The sequence below is a fragment of the Passer domesticus genome, chromosome 1 (genome assembly GCF_036417665.1).
Source record: "Passer domesticus isolate bPasDom1 chromosome 1, bPasDom1.hap1, whole genome shotgun sequence".
NCBI lineage: Eukaryota > Metazoa > Chordata > Aves > Passeriformes > Passeridae > Passer > Passer domesticus.
The window spans coordinates 51,925,836-51,940,150 of NC_087474.1; positions in this window are offsets into that span (position 1 = coordinate 51,925,836).

Genomic DNA, 14,315 nt, shown 5'->3' on the forward strand with positions numbered 1-14,315 from the left:
GTAATTCTCCATTGCACAACTTGGGGAAGGGAGAAGTGTGTGAATTCTATTGTTTTCCTATCTACCTGAGTAAGCCTCCTTCAGTGCTGGCATCTGTCTGATTTCTGTGGTCTGCTGGAGGATAGTTAGCATTTTTTGCTGGATATGTTCCATTTCCCTTATCTAAATTTAAAAGGAATATGATTCCTGTTTTATAAGAGAGACAAATATGGGTGAAAGCAGAAGGCCATTTCCCTATCATCTTTTAGCTGACTTGAGCTGTTCTCACCAAAAGCAGATGTCATTCCTGACAGTTAAGAAAACAATTTTTTGAATGAAGTGCCATAACCTCCATTCATGAGATAAGGCAATATGCCCTGCATTTCCTCCATGCCCCTCTTCAGTAGCATCAGTGGGCAGTGTGGGCACAAATAATAAGAGGCAATACCTGCATTTTAAGCCATTTACAGCTTGAGGCTGAAATAGATCTACTGGAGAAATGCACCACTAAAGGGACTACATGCTGGTTTTCCTCTGTGTGTCAGTCCCACAAGCCACTATCAGTAGGGTGCCATGCACACAGATGAATGGCACATAACCCAAAGCCTTAATGAAGAACAGATTTTCCTGGGTTTTGGGACTTCAGTAAGAACTGCACAAACCAGTACTTAAAAGCTCTCTCGTTTTGAATATGGCAAATAGAATTACTGTTTCTTGCTGGTTTCAAGGTAACATTATCTCACTCCAAGTGGTAAAGGGAGGAGGATGAGTTTTGAGTCTCATAAAAAAGTGTGGCTGCTCTTTGTAAACTGTTAAAGTGGGCAGGGCTTTAGTGGCATTAGTCATGTACTGTTTTGAACCTCAGAGTCCTCAGATTACATGGTCTGAGCTGGCTGGTTCTCCTTATGCTTGTCCTTTTGTGAAGCCCATCCTCAAATCCACTGAAAAAGAGTAGTCCCTTTCCTGGTGTGCCAGCAGAGCAAGGGGGAGAAGATGGATGTGAAAGGAGTGTTGACTGCACTGCCTCGTTGCTGGCCCAAGTAGGTCACCTGCCATGGGTGCTACCTGTCTCTAATGGTTTCTGGCACATCACCAGTGTGTAATTGTCCACCTACCACAAAAAAGGTGCTAAGGAACAAAACTTCCTAGTAGGAGGGTGTAACATTATTTTCTGTTCAAGACATAACGCAACCCGAAACATTTTATACTCCCCTCACATCCCTTATCTATTGTAAGATTTCATCTTCATTGTGCAATTCTAAATAGTTAATCAGATTTTTTTTTTTGCAAAAGTGTTTTGTTTGCTGGTTTTGGCTCAATGAGGCTGGCTGTTGGTGGGGGGCAGGTGGCAGGGGGGACAAAAGCGTCCTTATAATAAGCTCCCTGTTTTTTTAATATTAGTGTGGGAAATAAAATGGGGTTTTTGCAAGCAGCTGAGCTCCAGAGTGATTCCACTAGGCTCCATTCTCCTTTTATTGATGAAACTCAGTTGATTTCCTGGCTGCTTTCCTCTCAAGGGCAAATCACACAAGATCCTTCAACTAACTTAGAAAATGCTTTATTCTGCATCTCACTATTTCCATTGAAAAGTTATCATAATTGAATCAGTTTACCTTTTGAAATATTAATTAAATAACAAAAGATTTGGTGTTGCCAACAAAACAGAATCAAACTTTTTTAATATGCAGCGGAAATCAATTATCCTGTATCAGTGGATGTAACTGAAAGAATATTATTGTAGTTTCATTTTGTTTTCTTGGGGGGGAAGAAAGTCTAATTGTTTTTTAAATGAAATGTTAAGTAGCATAGTTTACCAAGAAGTGTAACCACAGTCTGGTTTGATGTGTGTTGCACAGCTGGAATTAGAAGCACACACAAAAAGAAAGAAAAAAAAATAGAAACCACAGAGCTATTAAGCTGAGACAGTAAAGAAGCAACAAAATTGGCCTGGCTTTTATTTTTCCACTTAAAGATACTATTCACTTGGACAAACAGTATAGACTTTGCAAATAAATAAACTTACATTTTTTACAACAAAACAAAACAAAGAAGAAAATAAACAGAAGGAAATAGAAAAAACCCAAACCAAACAAAACAGTGAGAACATAGGGATCATTAAGTACGTGATTTCAAACAAAAATGTTGTTAATTAAGGGCAACGCCCAGCAGAAGGAATCTGGGAAAGAGGTTGAAACAAGAAATAAATATTATGTCCTTCAAGTTTAATTAATTTCTTTGGACAATCTCCAAACATGCAAGGGTGGGTAGGGGGGGGGTGTGGGATGAGAAAAGGAACGCAAAAGAGCCAAAGGAAGACAAATATGAAAATGGAGAGTTACTGAAATTTGAAATAGTAGCATTTGTAGAAATTTAGAAGTCTCTATATTTTCCTCCCAAAATGCTGTAATCAGAACCTGAGAGGATGGAAAAATTAAGTTCCATGTGTCTAAAAAATGGCAGTTTTTGAAGTGTTTGTAGCAGCTGGATGCCATGGCAGCCTCTTCATGATGCACAAAGTTGTTTTGTGGTAGAATGCTCAGAAAAGTGGTTCCTGCTTGCAGAAAATACATGCTGCTTCCATGCATTCTAATTGCCTGGGTCATCACTGTCTGCAGTCCTGACCATATGCCCAGCAAAGCTCTTCCCCTTGGTTTATCAGTGCCCTCAAGTCCATTTTTCAGCTGGAAATGGGACTAGTGCAGCCACAGAGGAGTAACACAGTGATGTGCCACTGGCAGAGTAAATACCTGCCAGGTCTTGCTGAAAAAACCCCAAAGCCAAAAGAAATAAGTCAAAGCAAAATAATATGTATTCCTTTTCCACTTCATTTGCTTGCTTTTTTTTTTTTTTTTAAATATATGAAAATCATCCTTTTCTTCCCCAGTATTAACCAGCTCTTTCATCTTGAATTCAGCTCCTGTTGCTGTAATGAACTAAGAAAGTGCCAGTTGTGGGCTGATGTATTTCTATCCTCTTTCTTTTCTTTTTTTTTTTCTTTCTTTAGTATTTCCTGAGTTTTCCAGTCGATATCTGACTCTCTTCCACTCTTAGGTTTTCTCTTTTCCTTACACCCCTAACACATTCCATCATTGTGTAATAAAATCCTTTTATTTCCAGTCACTCCCTAACTCTGCACTTGGAGCTGAATTTCCTTGTCTGACCCCAACAGCCCTGTTATATTTCCCACAAGGTTTTAAGAGCTTTTCCCCATGTAAGTGATGGGGCAAAGCCTGCCAGGGCAGTAAGTAACCAGAGGGTGGAAAATAAATGGATTAGAAGCTCCAGTTATGCTGCAGATTGCAGGAGGAAGGAAAGAGATAGGCAGTGTGGACATATACAGTGAACTTGTTTATGGTGAGCACTCACAAGACTGACAAAGATCAGTTGCTTAATGGAAGTGGGTTCCCTATAAACACTGAATAGATTCCTGCTCAGTTTCCTGTGTATTTTTGGCAGTATTACATTTTATCTATTAAAATATTCATAGATAAGCAAAATTAATTTCAAAAGACATCTTTTAAAGATGTAGAAAAAGTGACTTCAACAATCCAAGGTTCTCCCTGACTCCTGTGGGATTTGCGGACATTCAGCGTTGAGGATCATTAAACCAAAAATATTAGGTGTGTGGCAGTGAAGAAGCAGGAATGCAAATAGAATGTCCTGGACCTGAAAAAATAATAGTTTGGTAAGTTGCTCTCAAGAATGCTAACAAGAGCTTTTAAAGTTTTTATTTGTATTTATTATTGTGCAGTCTAAGGGGGGAATTAAACATCTGGGTAATGACAGTTTAAAAACATCCTAATGGTTATATTCCGTCCTCTGTAGAAACACTTGCACACTTCTAAACAAGATACTTGTTCGTTTATATCGTTTATTTATCTACTGTCTGGCTAATACACTACTTGAGAAGATTCTGATTCAAACATATCTCTAATGTAAGCAGATGCAATGATTTTAACATTGGTTGCAGGTCTTGCCCTCTGAGTTTGCTTATGAAAGACATTAACTTGGCAATGACTGGTCAAAAATTCATATTTGTTTTAGTTCAAGTCTGCCTCATGAAACTAGAATTACATTGAGATAAGTTCAGTGAGATGAGCAGAATTGCTCTGAATGTGCTCTAGGATGATGAAAAACATCATAAGTATTGTGGCTGACAGAGTGGTACTCTGGTCTCAATTGAACACTAAAGAAAAAAGAAGTAATGGTGGTTGAGATTTTGTATGAAAACCACAATTCTACATTCTTTATCAGGAAAATAATGCTGTTTAATATATTTTATTTTCAGAATTATGAAAATCCCTCTGGTTCTCTTGTATAAGCCCAGATTTGGGTGGGCATCTTGATGTTTTGAAAGGGGAGGGGAGAGGAAGGGGGAGGGGAAGAGGGAAAAAGAAGAAAAAATAAAGGACTTATCCCCTATAGAAAGGTTTCTCAGCTCATGAAATGGTGTCTAAGTAGTAGTAGGTGCTTCACAACTGACCTGGAAATAAGGGCAAGGGAAACTTGGGACCTTGAGGTTCTCTATCTCTGACCCTAAATTCAAGAGGGGCAGGTAGTGAGAACACGAACATGTGGGTTGCTGTGTGTTCTTGGTTTTCCAGATAAAGTGCACTGCTGGGTTTGTCTTTACTGGTTTGGTTGGAAGGGTTGGTTGTCTCCCCTGACACACATGGTTAGGGCACTGGGATGGGCCAGTTGATGGCCGTGCCATCCGATTAGACTGTGTTGCTGTTAATAATGTGGGAAAACCAATCAGGAGCTATGGTAGGGATATCTGCCCCCTTGGGAGGGTGTGTACCTGCCATGTATTACTTGTTCCCAATTCTGGTTAGCTTTCTACATAACTGGAATCCAAGACCAATTGAGAAGGACATTTTTCTTCACATTTATCTCTGGTTACCTTTTCTCCAAAGCAAACCTCGTTCCTGTGATTCATGCCTTTATCACGTGCAGACTCACCACTGCCTCATTGATCCTCACCAAGGCCCCATCTCAGGCATAGCTGGAGACACTGCCAGCTGGGCTGTCTTGCTCTGAGCACACGTTGCTGGCATTGGCTTTGATTTGTTAAGCTTCATGCCATCCTGAAGCTGGCCTACCTGCAAGGATGGCTATTACCCTCTGCCAAGTGTCTTCACAACATCAGCATTCCTCTGCCTCCTGCACAGCTCTGGGGAGGAAAGCATCTCAGTAAGTCCCTGAGCTTCTTCCAGCCTTGGGCATCATGTTTGCTGCTAACAGGCCCTGTAGCAGAGTTCATCTGTTTTTCATGCTTGGGAAGCAGCAAGGAGTTCTCCTTCTCTGCAGAATAGACTTGTTTTGGTTTTTTTGCTATTCAGTGTCTTGAGAAGATACAGCCTCACTTTGTTACCACAAGTCTCAACAGATTTTTCAAAAGATAGCAGACCAAACAGGACCAGTTTTTGAAGTTTTTATTCAGCTGTTCTTGCTGAAGGCAGCTTTCTCGCTGATGTCAGCCAGACTCAGTAAAAAACAAAAAAGAGGCAACTGGATAAGGACTGCACTGACCTACACCCAGGTCAAAGGAGCAGAGCACACAAATCAATTACCAGGTTTGATACCTGGGTTTATACTACTGGAATAGTAAGTGTATGTGTATAATGCATCAGTGACTCTGAAGCCAACACACTGTCTCCCTGCTCCATAAAAATTGCCTGATTTAGACCATAAAAATATGTTGCTCTTTGTGTGGTGAATATGAAAAAATGTGTGATCCAAGAGTTTTTTAATAAAGTCCATGTTCTTTGGATACTGCTATTCTTTCTGAACAGAGATAGAGTGATATAATTACATCAAAGATTATACAGCACAGTAGATTGCTGACTGTCTGTAGCCTCCTCAAGTAGGCAGGGGTCTGGATAAAGGAGCTTTTAATGGTTTGATACAGTCTGTGATATTAGACTGCTCATATATTAGCGCTCAGCACATCCTCTTACACAACTCAATGTGGTAGAACAAATTAATCACACTTTGGCTGCTAAATCGGATTTGGAGGGCATAACTATAAATTAAGTTTTCCTCAGCTCCACCTCAGAATGTTTTGTCCTCCATATTGCTCATGAGTCATACCTTCTCCAAGCTATGCAGAGCTGAGTAAACCCTGTTCATTGTCTTCCTGCACACAAATGTTGAAGGTCTGCCTTGACAGTTGGAGGTTTTCTGTTTGTTTTTAATTGTTTGTGCTTCTCTTCCCTGTATGGAGATGGCAGGTAGAAGCTCGCAGCTTTGTGGTTGGAACAGAAGACAGTAAAGATTTTTCCTCACTGTTGCCTTAGCCCAGTTTCCTATACAAACAAGATTCTCTCTGGTAGGCTCCAGTGTGTCTGAGGAATGATGTTATTATGTGGTTATCACCTCGAAACATTAGGCATATTTTTTAGATACAGTAAGATGAAGAATCTCATCTTCTTTGGGAAACCAGTATAGAGGACAAAGAGGACAGGCTTGATTTGCTTGCAGTAGTCTGTGCTGCTGAGGAAGCTTCACGAGCAGGGTTTTTTTTCATGTTTTAATAGCAGAAGTATTGTATGGGATACTTCTATCTGACAAAGCTGAAGAAGCCAAAGGCAGAAGTCAGAGTTGAAGTCACCGGCTGCCAGGAAGGAACCACAGATGGAAGGGAGCACTGCTGAGGGAGCTGGCAGGTCAGAGTCCAGGTGGGATTTGTCTCACCAGACAGTGCTGGGGCAGCCAGATGCTTACCTCCTCCCATAACTTCCTCGCAGTCGGCAAGATTAATTGGCCCTGGATTTCCAAAGACTGATTCATCCTGTCTTAGTCACCTGTTTTAGAAGAGATGAATTGCAACACAGGGACTGTCAAGGGCATCCAGATGAGGAGTTCAAACTGGACAATGAGCTTTCAGGCCATTAAAGCACAGTTGACATGATGTTTGCTCAGAAGTATGAGTGAAGATTTAGGCTCTTTTGAACAGTGGAATGCACTGCCCAAATGCTTTTATATACTTTTATGTATTTAGATGGATGCAGTATCACAGCTACAAGTTCTCCATAAAGCTCTTATTGCTCACCAACATAATTTTTATCTTGTTACTTTGCTTTTCTGTCTTCCATCCGTTAGCTGATTTTAATCTATATCTGGGTCATAGTATGAGTAGTCACAAAGTTGCTATATGGTGAAGGATGAGTAGAGCTCTCTGTCATCTTTCGATCATATTACTATCTTCTACTTATGAGTTTCCTTTGGTTTACCTACTCAGGAAAATGAAAAGTACCTTCCTTCTTTTTCTTTCATCCTTGTAAAACTTCTCCTTGTGTAATATCCTCAGATACCCAATTCTTAACTCAGGTATCACATTATGTCATGTGGGGTTTTGCAAGTGCTTATTTCTCTTTGTTTAAACTCCAGATCCCAGAATCTTGCAAGCATCAGCTATCATAGTGCTTTATACTGTATTCCTTGCCTTCACAGGTGCAAAGCAAAATTTTAACTGTAGTGCAGTTTCAATTTCTATATCATTCTTTTCACTGTCTGAGTAACCAGAAGGATCTGAAAACTTTCAGCAGCATTTTAGCTGAATTTTCATCTTTTTAAAGCACATCTCATGATGTATGAGAATCAAATTCATAGGTTTCGAACACTTTAATGTCTCTATTTTTTATTATGTACTGTGTGGTATCATGTCCATCATTCACCAAATACATTCAGAAAGCTACATAAAAATGGAAGTGGTTTGGTCCTGTTTGTGTTCCTAGTAACTAATATTTTGAAAGATAGAAAGAATCTGATTTCTAAGTCTAGTTTAATAGTTCAATAAAGTAAACAAATAAACACAAGGGCAGAATAAAATGGAGAGGTAAAATAATAGATCAAGCAAAAGGGTAAGAACTCATCTACCTACCATAGATACGCTTTTGGAGAGGGGAAAGTTGAAAACTTATAATGAACATAGGAGAGATACACAATTATGGTAATTGGTATTCTTCTTTTGGATTGTGCTTCCCCATAAATACATGTAAAATTTCTGTCTTATTTTTAATTGCTTAATTTTTGACTTTGAGATATCCTGCAAGCTATTTGTGGGGGTTACTTGAACTGATGATGCTAATCATAAAACCATGGTTGGTCTCCATTGCAAAATATTCTACTGGCTTTGACGGAGCATGGTCTTACTGGGTGAAGAGATATTTCCTGTCAAAAACTCTGGTGATTTTTTCTAAACTTGTGTTTGGCTTTGTATTACTGGATCAAAATTCAGGACCATATATTATAGCATGTCTCACATTGTTTTCCTTGTCTGCTGTTTTCTTAGTTGGCCAATTACTGGTGTGCTTCAGCACAAGTTAGCACCAGCCTGCAATGTTTATTCAAGTAAAATTCACAGGTTTTTTTGTTTGCCTGAGCACCATAGGACAGAAACCTTTTAGGTTCAAGCAAAATAACATATAGCTCTTCAAATTGGCTCATATTCTTGCCAACTGTTGACAAATTTGAGGCATGTAGACAAAGTATCTTAATTTCCTAAGGAAAATGCTCTTCTATCCCTTATTTTCCAAACAGTTTACTTAGGATGAGATCCTGTAAACATGCAAAGGATTACTGTTTACTTTCAGCATGGAGACAATTCCAGCAAAATTCAGAATTTACTGTTAAAATTACATCCCTCATGTCCACCAAAGCCTATGGCAAAAATTGCATCCACTTCAATGAAATCTGGGAGCCTTGATACTGAATTGGGAGGCAAGATTAATATTTGACATGATTGATGAAAATGTGACATCTGCTTTTACTTAAGACTTACATATCTCTGGATGCCCTAGCTTGCTAAAAACCCTGCTTTTGATCCACGGGGCTCCTCTCCAAACTTCCAATTTGTATAACTAGCAAGGTGTACTTTTGAGATCTATCTACTCAGTCTTTCAGTCCAAGACCTCAGTCAGGATAGAAAGAGCTCAAGTTTACTGTATTTCATCTTGTTCATTGTTGTTGACTGAGAAATTTAAAAAATAGTACCAAAGAACTAAATATGATGATAGTTTCAAGAAAGAGGGGCATATTGTGGGATCAGTGGTTATCCTGGAGTCCCATATTTGGTTGACTTGTCTTGCTAAAGGTGTATAGGCAAGAGTGTGTCATTAACCCCTGGTAAAAGGAATCTGGCATATCAGTGTATATATTTTTTTTCTGCTTCTGAAGTAGTAGGGCCTTGCTTCCCTTTGAACAAGACTGTGTGACCTTAAGCTGCAGATTCCTTCTCGTCTCCAACTGAGGTGTTACCCAGACTTCCAGTTTGGGGTACAGAGAGGTGTAATTTGTGTTACTCCATTGTGAAATAGTGCAAATCTCCTGCTAATCAGTTCTTCCCAGGCTTTTGTGGATGTTCTTCATTACAGAAGTGGGAATGAGAGAACTCAAATAGTCTGACATAAATAACATGCAAGGAAAAATAACTGCAGGGAAAATAAAAGGCCAAGACAGCATTTTTTTATGTGTATGTGCACATGGGACTGTTATCATTAATGAGAGCTGTGCATGCTGCAGGGTCACACACCAGCAATAACTTTATCTTCTGTGAATACCTGATCACCTTTCTGCCAAATTAACCAGAGCTTGTGGTGTTTTTTTTTTTTTTTGTTTGTTTTTTGTTTGTTTTTTTTTTGTTTTTTTTTTTTGTTTTGTTTTGTTTTGTTTTGTTTTGTTTTGTTTTGTTTTATGCTGACTGCAGAGGAATAGAAAATATCTCATCTGGTGTAAATCCTGACTGTACTTCTTGATGTCCTGACTTTCTGTCTACCGACAGAAGTGGCATGGCATTTTTTATCCAGTACTAGAGGTTTAGTGTCTATCTGAACTGTAGCCTGATATGGAGCATGATGACAGGAGTAAGGGTGGGAACACAGTCACCAAGAGTCCTTCCAAAATATTGTCTGGTGCAGTATACGCATTTTATTTGATCCGCTTGGTGGGTGCACAGTTTAATGTCCCAGTCAGAATGAGACTAAGTCAGCAACTGGTATAGACAGATAGATGTGAAACAGAGATTGAGAGAGGTAGACATAGATATGTAACATGAGGTCTTGATGGATAAGAAATTCATGCTTTAGATTCACTAATCTCAGATGTCTCCTGTCTAGATATTATCAAATATGTTGCAGTGTATCTTTCTGTAAGGACAAATGCCCACCAAGGACAGATTAAGGCCAGCAGATTGGCTGGATTCCTGACTAGATTGGAACCTGCACCCAGGCAGTGAAGATGATAAACTAGCAGTTCTCAGGGGCCCCTTAATGCCCATGGGATGCTACTTGATTTACAAATGCTATTGTCATACCTTACCTGGGAAGAGCTCTAACTGGGGATGATCTGCTAGAAGTGTACCAGTAGCACATTAACATATTATGAAAAAGACATTTGCAAATGCCCACTAAGCAGTGTCTCTATAGCTATACAAGGCCAGGATGAAATAGAAGGAATTAATCTATTTTTTTTCTATTGCAATTGAAAAAAAGGCAAACAAAGATACTGGATGTGCATTTGGACAGAACAATGGGCATCCACCAGATACTGAAATAAATATTTAAGAGGCTGACAAAAAGTCTGAAGACTACAAGCCTTCCATGGTATTTGAGCATGCTTTAAAATGTTGGCTAGTAGATTTAAGACTTAGGGGAAAACCTAGTCATTTCCTAGGGGAGCGTCTGAATCCACTTCAGAATGTAGCTGTCCAATTCACTGCATCAACAACCGACAAAAAAAGACATTTTGATGGATCCTTTGTATATCTGTGATATTGTCCCCATCCCCCCATTCCAACAGACACAACTCTAATAGGCAATATTAACGTAGGGTTGGACATGCTAGAAGAAACTGTCTTTTTTTTTCTGATAAAGGTGATTTCATTCAAGTAATTGGTTTAAATTCTACCAGAACAGTCTATATCAACTATATCTCCTGGAGAATGGCTTGTGACTATACCCTACAAAATACTGCTAAATCCTTTCATGTGTAGCTCAATGGCTCAGTTGGGAGAGAAGCTGAGACAACTCCCTAGAGAGAGGTTGAAAGTATCCCAGATCATTTAAAGGGGATGTTAATGATGATCTAGCTAATTATAACAACCTAAATATCACCATCATTAGCAATTTCATTTCTTATTATAGCATGGCAAAAAGGAGATAAACAGATTATTTATGCCAATTCTGTGTGAAATGTTATGATTTTTGTGTCTTTATTGAATGTAGCGTGTTAGAGACACTCTGCTCTTCCCCCATATGCTACCTGCCTGATAATTAATGTGTACAGGGTGCTTTTAAAAGCAAACAAAGGAAACTCCCTTTGCTTGTTTGTTTGGTGTGTTTATGGTCATATATCAAAATATCTCAGGCAGAACAACACCATTTTAATTTCCTGTAAGAAGAAAATATTCTTCTGAAGAATGTTCATAGGAATGCAGAGTTTTAATGCAAACATACATCTAAAGTCAAGGAGGGTAAAAGTATTTTTAAAAAATACTTTTAATAAGTTAATATTTAAGAGATGGAGAGCTCAGACTTTCTGTGTAGACAGCCCAAAAGTACAGAATTTTCTGCATAAAATTGTCCTTTTGTCTGTGTGTAAAACTCAGCTCTTAGCCTTATTTTTCCTTCAGCAATCACAAAAGAATTTGAAAAACAAATATGTAATTTTACATATTTACAAGATAGAAGAGGCTAAAAAATTACTGCATTTTTATCTGTTTAATTTTGTTATACTGCATTCAAAAAACCTAGTGATGAATATATGTTATAAATAGCTAGGTTAGTTAGATTAGACATTCAGAGAAATAGGATGGTCTACACAAGATGATCTGTAAGAGTAGAAAGATAAATCTGATCACAAGGGTTCAGTCCTTTTTCCACTGAAATCTAGCAATATCCCCAGTGTTAGCAGAAGAAGGAGAAAGATATAGAGATTCCTTGCTATGGACTGCCAGAAGGAATTATGGATATCAAGTCTGTGAAAGGCATCAACAAGCGTCTTTAGAAAACTCATACTCTTGAATAAGGGTTACTACTTTGACACATCTGGATATTTGCTGATACATTTCTCTTTTTTTTTCAATGGCAATAATTAAAACAAAAAATCCAAATAATGAAAGAATCCAAAGTTACTAATTTACACTAGTGTGTAGTGGTACATCAATTTATAATTTCTTTCAAAACCAAGAGATTCCAAACAATTAGTTCTTTCAGACCCCACAACATTTGCCTTTTCTAAACCAATTCCCTGACAGCAACTGCAGATAAGGTTTTTGCCCTGACCTTTATGTCCTTCCCAAATGCGGTCGCCTCCACACACCAGTTCTGTATCCCACCTTGGGCCATGAATCTTTCCTTGTGCCCCCAGCTGCAACTTCTGCAGACTTTGAGGATTCTCACATGGTACCATCTCATACTCCTCTTTTCCTTCCACTAGGTACCTCTTGAGATCTCTCTGCTGTGAGAGGCAACCATGCAACACAGGAGATGAATAGGTGGGGGCAAGTTCTCTTGTGATGGATATTGCATAAATGACCAGAAATCGGTGCCATTGCTCCGTATTCCGGTGCTTTACCTGAGGTTGCCCCTGTGAAAGCAGAGCAGACCTGTCTATTTCATATAATGTATTCTTGTAAGGTATTTGCCTACTGGCAAGAAAGGGACCGTTTTAAAAGATTTGTCTTCTAGTGGATGTCACCTGGATAAACAGCAATCCTTGAATGTGTCCTGTAGAGCATCCACTGGGATTGGAGAGAAAGTGGAGGGTGGTGCAACTGGGAGTGGGGAGGAGACTGGCTCTTGGTGCCACTGAATATCAGGTCTTTTGCATACAGCTTATGTGAGCAGAGCCCCTGCTCCTTCTGATTGTGCTTTCCTGTAACAGGTGCAGCAAAAAGGGAAGACAAGCACACATCCTGGAGGTCTGAAAATTTCAAGGCTGAGAAGTGTGGAGACAAGGTAGGCTAAAGAAATGCAAAAGTACCATGCATGATATAATTTACGGCAGAAATGCCCTGTGGTCGTGGCATATTGAGTCAGAGAAATGAGTTTTGGCATGGGTCAACAGGTCTTCTGCAGGAGCCAATTCCTACTTTCAGGGAAACATCACAGACAAATCTCAGAGGTCAGTTTCTCTTGGAGGGGCAATCCAGACATGTGGAAAAATCGTTACATTTTATTAGTGTGTAGTCTTTGTCTTCCCATTGCATCTTCCAAGTATGATTCCTCTGAATCAGATGTGAAAGATGATAAGAAAGGCACCACCCTGAACAGAGCTGCCCATTTTAATTTTGTTAAGCTGAAGGGTCTTGGGTGTTCTAAGCTTCTTTTGCACTCTTCATTGTCAAGGTGTTGAAACATTTACAATACATTTCAAATGGCAAATAGCACGCACTCACCATTGGTTTTTATTTTCTGCTTGGCCTGAGCAGACAGAGGCAGAAACTTCAGTTGTTGTTTCTGCGTTTCCCTTCTCTCAAGACTTTCACTGCTCAGACATGCATCAGAAAGCTATTTTTCATAAGCAAATCTAAAAGAATTCTATCACCTCTTTATAATTTTTTGCGTCTTAATGCGAGTTGAGTGTAGAGAAATGTTTTGGGTTATTTATCTCAAATTAGAAATATGTGTCTTGAGCAGAGTTGGTGTGAATAATGTTAAAAACAAACAAACAAAACCCCAAAACTCCAAAAAGGAGTTGTTTTATGACGTAACAAGATGTTCAAACTCTGAGGAAATAACTTCTCTTTTAAAAAGTCTAAGATGAATACTGATTTGAAAGCCCTGTCTCAACTTAAAATCATGCCCCAGTTTGAATGTCTTTTAAGCTATTATTAAAAGCAGTATCTTAACATCAGCAACACTGAATTATAAATCGTTAGTCAAACAGGATTTTCCACATTAATTTGTTTCTTTTACAAAGTATCATTTTGGATGTTAGTTAATTTCCCCTGTTACTTTTAAGGGTTTTCATTATACAAAGAGAAAAAAAAAAGTTTAAGAAAATTGATTGCATAAAATAGAAAGGAATATGCTACAGGCAGAAAATGAGAGAAGCGTACAATGGGCTGAAGGAATCATATTGCTCTTAAACAGATCTGTAAAGGGACCTGAGGTTTGCCTAATCATTCTGTGCACCAGCACTCTCCCAGCAAATATATATATGTAACAGGGGGTGGCATGCATGTTACATAAAGTACATACATATGGTGGTGTACATAGTACATACAGCTAAAACAAAACATCCACAGTACTACACCACTATTATCATCATCATGAAAAAGCTAACATTTTCCTGGGAACATGAGACTGGAAAAGGAAGTCATATAAGATAAA